This window comes from Apostichopus japonicus, chromosome 17, assembly GCF_037975245.1.
Source record: "Apostichopus japonicus isolate 1M-3 chromosome 17, ASM3797524v1, whole genome shotgun sequence".
Taxonomy (NCBI): Eukaryota; Metazoa; Echinodermata; class Holothuroidea; order Aspidochirotida; family Stichopodidae; genus Apostichopus; species Apostichopus japonicus.
The window spans coordinates 3,449,683-3,462,288 of NC_092577.1; the positions used below are offsets into that span (position 1 = coordinate 3,449,683).

Here is a 12,606-nt window from a genome sequence, read left to right on the forward strand (position 1 = left end):
TTGTAACATTAATATACAGCTGCAAGTTTACAGAAGGTCCTGGGCACAAAACTGGTCTCACAAATAACCAAGAAAGGGACCGAAACTGGAAGGAAAGATAATGATCATATTGAAACAAATGATTAGACCCAGAAGTGATCGGTGATAACACGCTGCATATAAAAGTTTACAGATACAATCATTTCATATTAGCAGAAAAAAATTCTGTTAATTTGTTTTCAAATTGTCAAGTCTAATGATCTTTTCCTACTTCCAGTCCTGGGGAATTATCATATTCCTTTGTGTACTAACATTTTATATAATAATAAGAAAATGATTTATTGAGTAAGTTAATTTAATTACTTGTTTCAAAGGTTTTGCAGAAATATGCTACTCTATATTGATCAGTGAAAGGAATAATGGCAGTAACTTATGTGTTTATATTGACTTTGCATTCTATTCAAGATCGTGACACTGAAAATGCAACACCATCAGTCACACCAAATCAGCAAAATATCAAGAGTCAATGTAATTGACCATCAAGATCTGAAGGTTCTCTAAGGTATCGTCTGCTTTGTGCCCAGGGAGAACTAAGGGAAATGAGGAAAGAGAAGGCAGCTATTACCAAAAGCAAGAATAGGTAGGATAGTGTGTTTGCAGGTTTGCTTGCTCCTGACCAGATCAAAGCCATAACCTTATCTAATATAAAGATGTTCAAGACCATCAAAATTTGTACCAAATGTTCTTGGAAGCCAGTCCAAACAGGCATTATTCTGTCAACAGAGTCAATTTTGGATCTTCAAGAAGAACTGATGACAAGGGAAAAAAAGTTCCTCCTGACATCACATTTCACCCAAGATTGCTTGGAGAATCTATTCAGCAGTGTCCGGACAATGTCTTCGCCAGTTGAATTCAAGTATGCCCTGCAAATCATAAATGCTGGAGACTATCAAACTGATGAGAACAACTTCCTCACTGATTTCAGTTTTGAAACACCAGACTGTCCAGTATCAGATGACATTCCTGAGGTGAACATTCATCTCAAACACCTGACCCGATGACCACAGATGAAGAAAACAGCCTATACTACCTCAGTGGTTATTGCATAACTAGACTGAAGCAAAATGATAAGCACTGCTCAAGCTGTTTGGACAACATTCAATCCACTTCCCCATCATCTTCCATTTTGGCTACATTTAACAAGTTTAAGGAGTACACTGAAGGTAACCTCGTTCATCCAAATCAAAGGGCTTTCCAATACCTCAAGACCGCTGAATGACCTTCAGGAAGTAAAGCAGTGATAACCTCATCAACATGGGTAATTCTTAAAAACAGTTGACCTTGGCTATCGATTCAACTGCAACCTCCCAATTTGCAGAGTGTTACAACATCAAAGGGAAACTGCATTCCAGACACCTGATGTCCGTCTCCCCATCTTTTGTAAAATGTAAAGGGCTGAAAAGAAGACAAAAATTCAGTGTTAAAAGTCTGGTAGAGAGTTAGGTAGTAAAAGCATGGCAATGAGGCTTCTTGTTGATAAAACAAGTAAATAAATCAGACTTGGAGGACATAAGTTTGTCATAGTATCTTAAACCCAAATATATTTATATCCAGTATGCTGTTCACTTGAGAGAATAAAAAACCCTATGAAATAATATCACCCTGTCAAGTAGATACACTAAAGAAGCTAAACTCTCATCCTGATCCAGAGCAGTCACCAAACTCTGGAGATTTTTACACAAAAACATTGAGATTGGTTTTTAAAAACTAGAGAGGAAAGAACTTTTTACTTCATAAGAAGTTTCATGTCATTATATTCCAATGGGTTTGCTTAATTATTTTCTGAAAATTCTGAAAAAGATCTGAAAATTAGCATGAATTTGTTCATAAAAGTATGTGAATAACAGTGACCCCACCTACAAATGTGGCCAAACTTGATTACTACAGTGATCATAAATATTACACACCATACATTACTACACATACTGTATCACCATAGTCAGCATCCATTGCAGTCAGATTCTAAGGGGTTTAATAATACTGTATCAATGACATGACAATCCTGTCTTGTACAACTTGAAAAAGAATGACTGGTAAAAAGTTCAAATAATTGGTCTGTTGCAGTCAAATTGAGAAAATATTCCAACTGGATACATATGATACGGTGTGCACTGTGTGCTGCAAACTGGTACACTGTATTTGCTGTAGCTTGTGTGTGCTGAAAGCTAATTTTAAGTCTTCAAGATTTTGCAATTGAATAACAATTCAGTTATTAAGGCTAACTCAATTTATGAACAACATTTGGGTATATAGCCTACTGCAATTTTGACAATACTCCTGCCATCTGTAGCTCATATATTCAGAGAAGTACTTTGAAAGTTATACTATAGCCTTACTGTTTGACAGTTTTAATATGTGTCATTTAACTTGTGTAGACCATTGTTCATATTCCCTGATCAAATCAATATTATTGTACATACAGTATGTGATACAGTACTTGTATCTTATGAATAAAATGATTTCAAATTTCAATTAATGACCTGTCTACTTTCTTTATCATTTTTATCAGCCAACAACTGATACTGAAAATCAATAGTAACCCTGAGGTGATAAACCTAGGCTTAACCAGACTTTCCAACATTGAGGAAAATTTATGCGTGTGATCAGCGGCAGTGGGGGAGGGCTCTAAGGAGAGTGTCTCCCCCTCCCCTTTGGAAAAATTTTCGTATTTTTGACTGCCTAGATGCAAAATGGTGCATTCTTTTTCAGTTTCTCTGAGTAGTTTTATATTGAGAATTTCATCATCATATATATATTATTGAACTCAACAGGCATGAAAATTTTCAACAAAGACTTTTCTTGAATCGATGAAAGTAATCACTTGCTAACATAATTGAACATTGATATCGGAAATTGAAGCACACTTCTCAATCTCTAGTACCAACACCTCTCCCACCCGGCGTTTTCCACCACCACCATGGCAAACGCACTACTCTTGTAGGTGTAAGTACTCAAAGTTGCTTTGTGTTGTAGAGGTATGTAGCCTTCTTAGCATCTTTCAGGACGGTTTTTCGGAGATTGTTTGTGGATTGCGTGTGATAAAGTGCACAAAGCGTGTGAGTGTGTGAAGGGCTGGAAATGCGTGTGTCACACGCCGAATGCCTGTGAGTTGGAATGTCTGGCTTAACCCCTGCCTTACCATGAAGTAGGCCTAGGTACTCATAAAGTTAACTAGGTGTAGGCCTACAGACTACAGTATAAATTAAGGTGGGGCTTATTCGCAGGGCAGCCCTGCGAATAGCCAGACACATACACCTTATTCGCAGGGCAGCCCTGCGAATAGCCGGACACAAGTATCTTATTCACAGGGCAGCCCTGCCAGCGAACAGCCGGACACAGACACATTATTTGCAGGGCTGCCCTGTGAGTAGCCAGAAACATATACACCTTATCCACAGGGCAGCCTTAGACTGGGTTAATGGGCTCAGTAACTTTGGGGCTATTCGAGTTTGCTTTTGAGCACCAGCTGGCTTTTTGAGAGTCTTAATTGGGAGGTCCTATTTTTGGGGAATTTATTGGCCTTTGGGATTCCTATCTTAATGCTGTTAGGATTGGTTTTGGGAGCCTAGGGCCTTAAGATTGAACCAGTCTAACATTAGTACCGCCAACAGAAAAGAAAATGTCATCACTCATTTTCACCTTTGTTTTTGCAGAGTGACTGCTCATTTGCATGTAAAGGGGGGGGGGGGTGTCACACCCTTGACCATATCGGCTTTCAGGCAATGTCGGCTTTTGGGGAATCCCAAGATAAGCTCCCTTAAAATAAGCTTTTAAAATTGAACTGCTGGGGTTCCAAAAATTAGCATATGAAGTGGCTAAGACTATTTGGGCCCAAAGGGTTGGCTTTTTCAAGGCCCCTAAACTGACTGGTATCAATAGAAAAACCGGCCTTCCAAGCCCCTCAAATAAGGATTAAGTAGCTACCTCTATTTTACGTTATTGGGCCATAAAGATTGGCATTATTGGCATTATTTTTCAACAGCAGTTCGCAAATTCTGACTGTGACATCACGGTTACTGAAGATGAGGTTCGTCGTCATTTGTCAAGACTTCACTCATCGAAAGCTGCCGGACCAGACAAGCTCTCCCCGCGGGTCTTAAAACAATGTGCAATACAACTTTCGAACATTTTAACGTATATTTTCAATCAATCTTTCACAACCCGTGTTATACCTAACTTATGGAAGCAATCATGTATCATACCAGTACCTAAGACCAGTGCAATATCATGTTTGAATGACTTACGTCCTGTTGCCCTCACTGCTGTGCCCATGAAAGTTTGTGAACGTATATTTTTAGAACGCTTTAGACCATTCGTAACTCCATTTTTAGATCCTTTCCAGTTTGCATACCAATCAGATCGAAGTTGTGAAGATGCCATTCTTTTGATCCTCCATAAACTATATTCTCATTTAGAACATTCTCGCCGAGGACATTTTGCCCGTGTGACATTTTTCGACTTTTCGTCTGCTTTCAACACTATCCAACCACATATTTTAGTCAGTAAACTTAAGAATATGGACGTTCCCGGTGGTTTTATTCACTGGATTTTAAACTATTTAACTAACAGAACTCAGTTGGTGAAACTCAGCCATTCGTGTCTATCCGATGTTATTCTTTCAAATACAGGGGCACCCCAGGGAACAGTTCTAGCACCGTTCCTATTCACACTTTATACGTACGATGCCAGGTCATTAGAACAAGGTTGCTCACTCATCAAGTTTGCTGACGATACTGCCATGATTGGCTTAGTCAATGGTAATGGTGATGAAGCGTATTTACGTCAAATTCAGTCTTTTGTGAACTACTGTGACCTTAACTTCCTCCAATTAAATGTTGCTAAGACCAAAGGAATGATTATTGATTTTCGTCACAATACTAATCCTCCACCCCCTGTTGTTGTCAAAGGAAGTGTAATTGATCATGTTACGTCATATAAGTATCTTGGGGTAGTGCTGAAAGATCACTTGGCATGGGGAGATCATATTGATATATTGGTTAAAAAGTTGAATTCTAGATTGTACTGCCTCCGTAAGATGTCGAATTTTAATGTTCGTCATGACATCCTTGAAATGTTTTATAATTGTACCATTAGCGGGGTTTGGCGTTATTGCTTGGTTTGCTGGGGTGGGAATGCAAACAAACATGAAATAGATCGTATTAATAGCATCATTAAGAAAGCAGAGAGAGTAGTCGGGGAACCCTTGCCTTCCATTGACTCGGTCTACCACAGCCTTCTCGAGTCCAAACTGGAAGCGGTATGGAAGGACCATACCCACCCCCTCTATGAGCTTCTTCATAATAGTCAGATGTCCAGAGGCAGTGGCAGGTTGAGACTTCCGTGTCTCAAAACCAATAGATACAGAGATTCTTTCATACCCCGTGCAATTAAGCTTTTTAATGAGGTTTTATTACGTTGACTTTCATATATTGACTTTTCTTATTATTCTTACTGTCTTATTGTACAATATACACATCTATTTTTGTAACTTTTTCACTGTTTTATGAGCGAGTGCCTGAATTTCCCTTTGGGATCAATAAAGTTTTACTTATCTTATCTTATGAGGACCCCAAAATTGACTTTTCAGAAGCCCTTTTTGCATCTCATAAATCTGGGAACTTGCAAAAGATTCAATCTCATGATTTGGGGCCAACTGTTCTATCCTTTCATATCCTTAATCACTGCCTACACCTAACGTTAGCAAGACTAGGCAGTGGCTAACCGTTGGTCAGTCCATTCAGCCTAGCCTAACAGTAACGCTTATGACATGTATTTACGTACAGACTAGGCCTAGAGCCCTAGGGCTGAATCGTAAATTTAATGTGCGATGCAATTAAGTTCTTCTTATGTCAGTCGTTTCAAATACCATATTTTTCTAATAATTCATGACATTTAAAATGTAGCATCTGTAACATGTTAAATGTAGAATCTGATTTTGTAAGCTTGAAACTGAAAGACATTAAAGAACTTCGGGTTTGCGCGCCGAGGTCAAATGAATGACGTCACATCAAAAATGATGTCATCGAAAGCCAATAATAAACCTATTTCCAAAATCGTAACAGCCCTGCGAATAAGGTGTCTGTGTACGTTATTCGCCGGGCTGCCCTGCGAATAATCACTTCGATAAATTAAATACAGGCCAGTGTTTGTGTACTATACACCTACATACAGTAACGTTAGGAGTGCCTGTGGGTATGAGAAGATCCAGAGTCCTACACAACTGTAACAACAATTGTAATGTACAACTGTATCCCTACAGAGATGCAGCTCACTTAGACTTAGACTAGAGCCATGAGCATTTAACCCTGCCCGTTAATTATTATTAATACTAGCCTATTGACTTACTACAGTACTGTATGCTATTTCGCATGGTTATCTCACTTACCTGGTCGTAGACTTTCATCATAAGGACAACCTCTCGTTTCGTGACGAACGGTTAAAAGAAAGTGAATTAGTTATGATTTTAATAACGTTGACATTTTCTTCAAACGTTTTGCAACAATAAATGCATTTCTTCCGTATAAATAAACGCTACTAGCCTACCAATACTATCTAGCTGTATAGTTCCTGTACATAGGTTATGTACGACGCACTGCATTTGCACGAATTCGCGCAACTGTTAAGGAACTATCATGGCGTCCATTGTAAACATATGACGTCACAAATTGCCAGTTGGCCGAACTCTCTAAATATACGGCTCTGGACACTATCTAAGCGGAGCGCCACCACAGGTTGGCGCGGTGCGTACAAACATTTTTTGAGTAAAGGTACTCCCTAGATCGCCGGAAATGGCCCATTCAGGGCCTTGCTAATTTGCAGATAATGTGACAAATGTCAATAGATAGATGAGAGCGAAATCAAATAAGTCAAATCCGCCCCTGACTGTATGGACGCTCCGCCACTGCCCCCACCCCTCAAGGAAACAATGCATACTAGCACTGCAATATCTAATGTGCAAAATGGGAAATACGGAACAAGTTTTCTTTCGAGACAAAATGAGGTGAAATCATTATAGTCCAAGTCCAAGTCCCTGCACACGCAATCGATACATGCATGAAAGCAAATACGAAAGGATGGGGTAGGTTATGGGATATTAAAACTATACTCATTCATAGTAGGCAATAAATGGCTTCTGCTTATTACAAAGTCACAATGTAATATAGCAATGCATTTTTGGAAATGCATTGGGATTTTTGTGGCAAATTGAATATGCATAACGGCACTTACCAGAATGTTAGAAGCATTGTGGTAGTAAACATAGGCATAGGAGCCGGGGGGCTGCAGCAACCCCCCCAATCAATTATTTTTTTGAAAATTCGGGCAATATGCTGAGAATTTTTCGGGCACCTACTGAAAGAAAAATAATTTGCTGTGTTTTTCAATGGTTAAACTGATATTGTTATCATCATTATTATTGTAACGACTTTCCCAACAATTATAACCAATATGGAAGGGTAATAACACGACAAATGATTGTATGTTATTGGCATGCGATGTAATAACCGACGCATGCCTATATGATATTCATATTAACATGTTGAGCGCGCGCGGAGCGCGCGACAAATTTTGGGAATATTTCCGGGCAAGTCGTTACAGCCCCCAAATCAAATTGGGCTCCTACGACTATGGTAGTAAACATTTAAAACTTCCCGAAATATTTCATTCGACGTGGGTTCCACTTTGTAAACTATTTTTTTATTTAAACAATTTTATGTAGAAAAAGGGCACTTTTTTAACCTGAGGAAAAGTGGGGGGGGGGCACGTGCCCCCTGTGCCCCCCGGTTCAACCGCCCTTGCATGGTCTCAATAGGGATATGGCTCTTCTTTCCGGATTCAAGCACTTTGAGCAGTCTGGGGCTTACGGTAGACTGCCGTGATTTCAATCACTCTTTTTACACCTGAAGAAGGACCAGGGTGTCTGAAAATGTGTGTAGCTATATATCTGTCTATATATAAATAAATATATATATATATATATATATATATATATATATATATATATATATATATATATATATATACTCATGATATGTACCTTAGGTCGACAGTTTATGGTAAGTCAATGTAACTGTCGACCTAAGGTATGATCCATAGTTATATATATATATATATATATATATATATATATATATATATATATATATATAAAATTATCATTTAATATTGCGTCTAGCTCTATATATTTTTTTAACTAAACACTAGATATTCAAAAATATTACGAGGGCCGGTTTGAATGCAAAAATCTCGAGGTCGAGAACGACTACAGGCAAGAAAGAAAATTGATTTTACCCCAATCGACATAAGATGATTGTTTCTCATGTTTTTTTAATGACGGCATTACTTGTTTATGACAGGTAAGAAAGTTGGTTCGGGTGCAGCTTGTTAACAGAAGGATTTGAATTTACCTACGATCAAATGAGACATTGTTAAGGAAAAGGTTAATTTGAATATGTTGCGTCTACATGAGTAGCTTAATTTTAAAATTAATTAAAAAAATAAAGTACACCAGCCTTCGCTCTAATTTATTAGATTACTGAATAAGACCGACTCGTAATGAACAATCGAGTTAATTTGCCTCGATAATCAAATCAGTTGATGTTTTTGTTCAAGACGAAACCAACTTAACAAGGCGTAGGCTGAGTCACGATTTATTATCTATATGAGACTTATAAAAATGTATAAATGCATTTTGGAACTGTGTTGGTTATTTCTAACACCGAAGAACGGCTTGGACGACGAGTATATATATATATATATATATATATATATATATATATATATATATATATATATATATATATATATATAATGAAAAAATTGTCTTACGTAAAATGTGACGGTTCACGTTTATTAAAATGACCGAAAGTAATGCAATTAGTAATTCGATATAAATGATTTTAAAGGGTAATTTTTGATCAAAATATCTAATGAGGATACTGTCTAAATAGAGACATCTGTGACAATGTTTCGTTTGGGTAAAAAGTCATTAAATTAAAGAAATTAAAAAAACACAATCAACGGAGTACAACAACTGTTTTCAAGTATTCGTATTTGAGAAATGCAATGTCATGATAATGACGTTTATGCAAGTAACGTCACCGAATTAAAAATAAATGATATAATGAAAATATAATATGAAGAAAAAAAACAGGACAGAAGACGACCAACAATAGATCCACCGTTCAAACTTCCTTCAAGATCGTCATTTGTCGACCAATATACCGCATTTATTTGATCGTTTTCTTAGTGTGACATTGAACACATGAAATGTATGATATCATTCGTATGCCTTTCCTTGTCTAAGCTTGGTCTTGCCTTGCCCCCTCCCCCTCCTCCCCTCCCCTCCCCTCCTTCCCCTCCCTCTCCCCCTCTCCAATCCCAAGGACCGCTATTTCAATGTAAGGTATTGCGTAAGGACAACTTTTTGGTAACACATTGAGGTGATTAATTTATAATGTCAGAACCAATTCAAAATACCCAAATAATCCTCGAGCTGGGTTATAGTTGAAAATATTTTTGTTTTCTTTTACTTTTATGCATTTATCATTCGCCAAATGATTATATAAAACACCAATAACTCATTTCTGATCCTCAAATCACTGATCTAACGTTTGGAGAGGACGTATGCTTGCTGATGGTAAAGACCCATCACATGTGTAGCCTGTACATGTTCTTATGTGTATCAGTGTGTGGTTTGTGACGGGTGGGGGGGGGGGTGGGAGAGCTGGGACTTAAGGGGAGATATAGGGCGGGATCAATAAGTGGATATTCCGGAGATCAAGAGCCTACTTCGGGAAGGTTAAGTGACAAATCACGACAGTGACTGAAATAATCATATTCTCCCTTTCTGCATCACAAGTTCTCTCTCTCCACCTCTCCCCTCTCTCTCTCATTCTTTGCCTTAGCAATAGTAGCAAAATGCCCATTATGAACTTAAAGCCTGGAAGATCTGACCTTATCAATAAAGGGAAGACCTTTATTATTTCGTATCTTATTTTTTATCATGCATTTTAATTTAGTCTGCTTCACTGAGTATAGCTTTAAATAAGGATTTAGTTCTTTCAAATATGTTTTCTTTATTTAAAGAACAATATAGTCATCAGTAATAAAAATAAAAATAGAGAAAAACCAATCATGCTAACAACATGGCCAAGGGCGACATGCTCTTTCAAAGTTAAAGTCAACTAATTGAACAGCTCTATATATTGCCTTGTTATGTTGCCGTTTTATTCGGGATTTCATAATGATCGTTAAGTAAGCACCCTTACAAATATGCACATTTAATATAATGAATTACTTAATATTACAATTCGCTCGGATTGTCTTTCCAATGGAAAGATTAAAATCAAAAGGGATATAAACCTTTAATTAGCTCATCGAGTGACTTCGTGTATTCACACTCTCAGCCGTTCATGCAACAACGAGTCTGTAAGTGTAAACACAGAACGCAAATTGCGGTTATTTTTAATGCGAAAAGCGGCTTAGTGAACGCACAAATGAGTAGGATTATCCGTATGACAAAATAATTAATGGGTAGAAAACTTTGCTTCACGACATGCAGCTGTATTTATTTCAAACCTGAGAAAAAAGTAAGCATTTTTTTCGTATTACTAGTCGTTTTGTATAGGCCTACGCACGCATATATAACACATGTAAGAAATCCTCACACTTTCTATTTTAAATTATCTTTCACAATATCACGAAAAACTTGAAATTTTCGTCAAAATTTCACACTTTTACTAACGAAAGTGCGTCACAAAAAAAAGAAGAAAACTAGCCATCATTTTATAAACAAAATGTTAATTTAATTATACTGTGTTAGAATACCTTGAACTGAGTGACATGTAACACTGATTAACGGCACATTTAAGTATAACTTGCTGTGTAACACCTGAGATAACACCAAATCTTATAATGTAAGGTGACACTTTGTGGTGCTAATAAGTTTGGCAACATCTTTTCAATGCTATATCTTTTCTTTTAATATTTTTTTATATTGTCGATAGTAGCATATTTAGCATTATTAGGAGCGTGTGTGTGTGTGTGTGTGCTGGAGCAGGGATTTAGCCGGGGGTGGGGGGGGGGGGGTGGAGGAGCAATGGGAGAGATCGCTCCCCCTCCCTTTGAGTACCCGAAAAATATAATTTAGCTAAAAGCAGAAAGTATAATTAAAGCCCTCTTTTCAGGTTGGAGGAAGCTAAGCGACCCTTCTAATCTTTCGTCTGCTACGTTATAAAATATTCTGATTATTGTTTATTTCCTGCAACGTGTGATGCATTTTGGGCAAACATTTGCTATGTACATTATGGCGCTCCGTTAAGTGTAACAATGCTCCTTCTCCTTCTCCTTCCCCTTCTTCGATATTTTCTCACAAGATATCATCTATATCTGATGATGCAAATTACACTTGAAAACTTGAAAGAGCCAAATTTGGTTTCATGTTGTTGCTTTTTGCACTGACTATAGTCAATTATTTACATCAATAAAATATTCAGTAAAATTCGATATATCACTTACGTCAGACTGCTTGCTCATTAAAACAATTTGAGTTTTTTATAAGTAGTATAAGTAAACACACCAGAAAACAAATCCACTTAACGTCTGGTTTCATCCTTCTAGGACTCATTAGACGTATACGGGAATTGAAACTGATACGTTGTGTCACATGCACTTTTCAGTGCATGATGAGGGCTGTTACAGGGTGTTACATGAATATAACATTATATAGGATAAGAGAGAGAGTCATTCAGCATGGCAGTGAAGTCAATACGACTTACTAAGTTTCTGCTGGATTAGCAAAAGTTCTGAAGAAAAGAGATTATATTTAATTCGATTCCGTCGTCACTTCAAAGGAATTGCTTTGATTAATGTGGGAGGGCAGAGATAGTGTCTGATGTTTAAGACGAATGGAGCCATAGTGTTGCTATTCATTTTCCAGAAAATGTTTGTCCAAGAATTGGTTTGGTCAATGGCAATGTTAAATAAATTCTCAATCGGTTAATTTCGGGAATTGAAATGATTTGCAACAGGTTGGTTGATATAGGCTATGTGTTCTTTTGATAGCCGATCTATGTTGAGTCAATCTCTTGCTTAGAGTGTTTTTCGACTCTCAAACGTATTGTAATGTGCAAATGTTGCAGTAGATATAATGTGTATGCCATATTAAGAGAGCCAGCTTATATTTTGCCGGTTGCTCTGCAAGGTCCCAGTAGCATCGACAAATAAGCACGTCTTGCAATTGTGTGTACCTGGCGATGATTCTGTAATTTCTGTTTTGTTTGCCTCAGAGGAGGTGGTATCCTGAAAAGTTGTCCGAACTAAACTGTTTCCGTAAAGTTATGTCTCGTAAATGAAATGACAGATGTTACTGAGAAAACTGATTTCAGACATTTGGTGCTTTGAAGTATGTGAACATTCTTCTGAATGATATTTGCCAGCGGGGGGGGGGGGGGGGAGGAGGGGACCAGGGTGGGATTCAGTAACCAATTGAACCCTTTTGGAACTGGTTTGGCGAGTTTTTTTAAGTCATTTTTTAGTGCGGGGTTTGCTTCTAGCCTTTTCGATGGC

At 37.6% G+C, this 12,606-nt stretch overlaps 1 protein-coding gene and 1 long non-coding RNA gene across 2 annotated transcripts in view; one reads left to right on the plus strand and one right to left on the minus strand.

The window, feature by feature from the left end:
• Positions 1–12,606, plus strand: part of LOC139984071 (uncharacterized) — a 76,106-nt gene that overhangs the window by 25,502 nt on the left and 37,998 nt on the right. The gene's annotated exons all lie outside the window — the stretch shown is intronic.
• Positions 649–6,736, minus strand: LOC139984400 (uncharacterized). The gene is made up of 2 exons (XR_011799066.1): positions 6,425–6,736; positions 649–1,434 (listed from the first exon to the last, which is right to left on the minus strand). It is a non-coding gene; the product is annotated as an uncharacterized lncRNA (long non-coding RNA).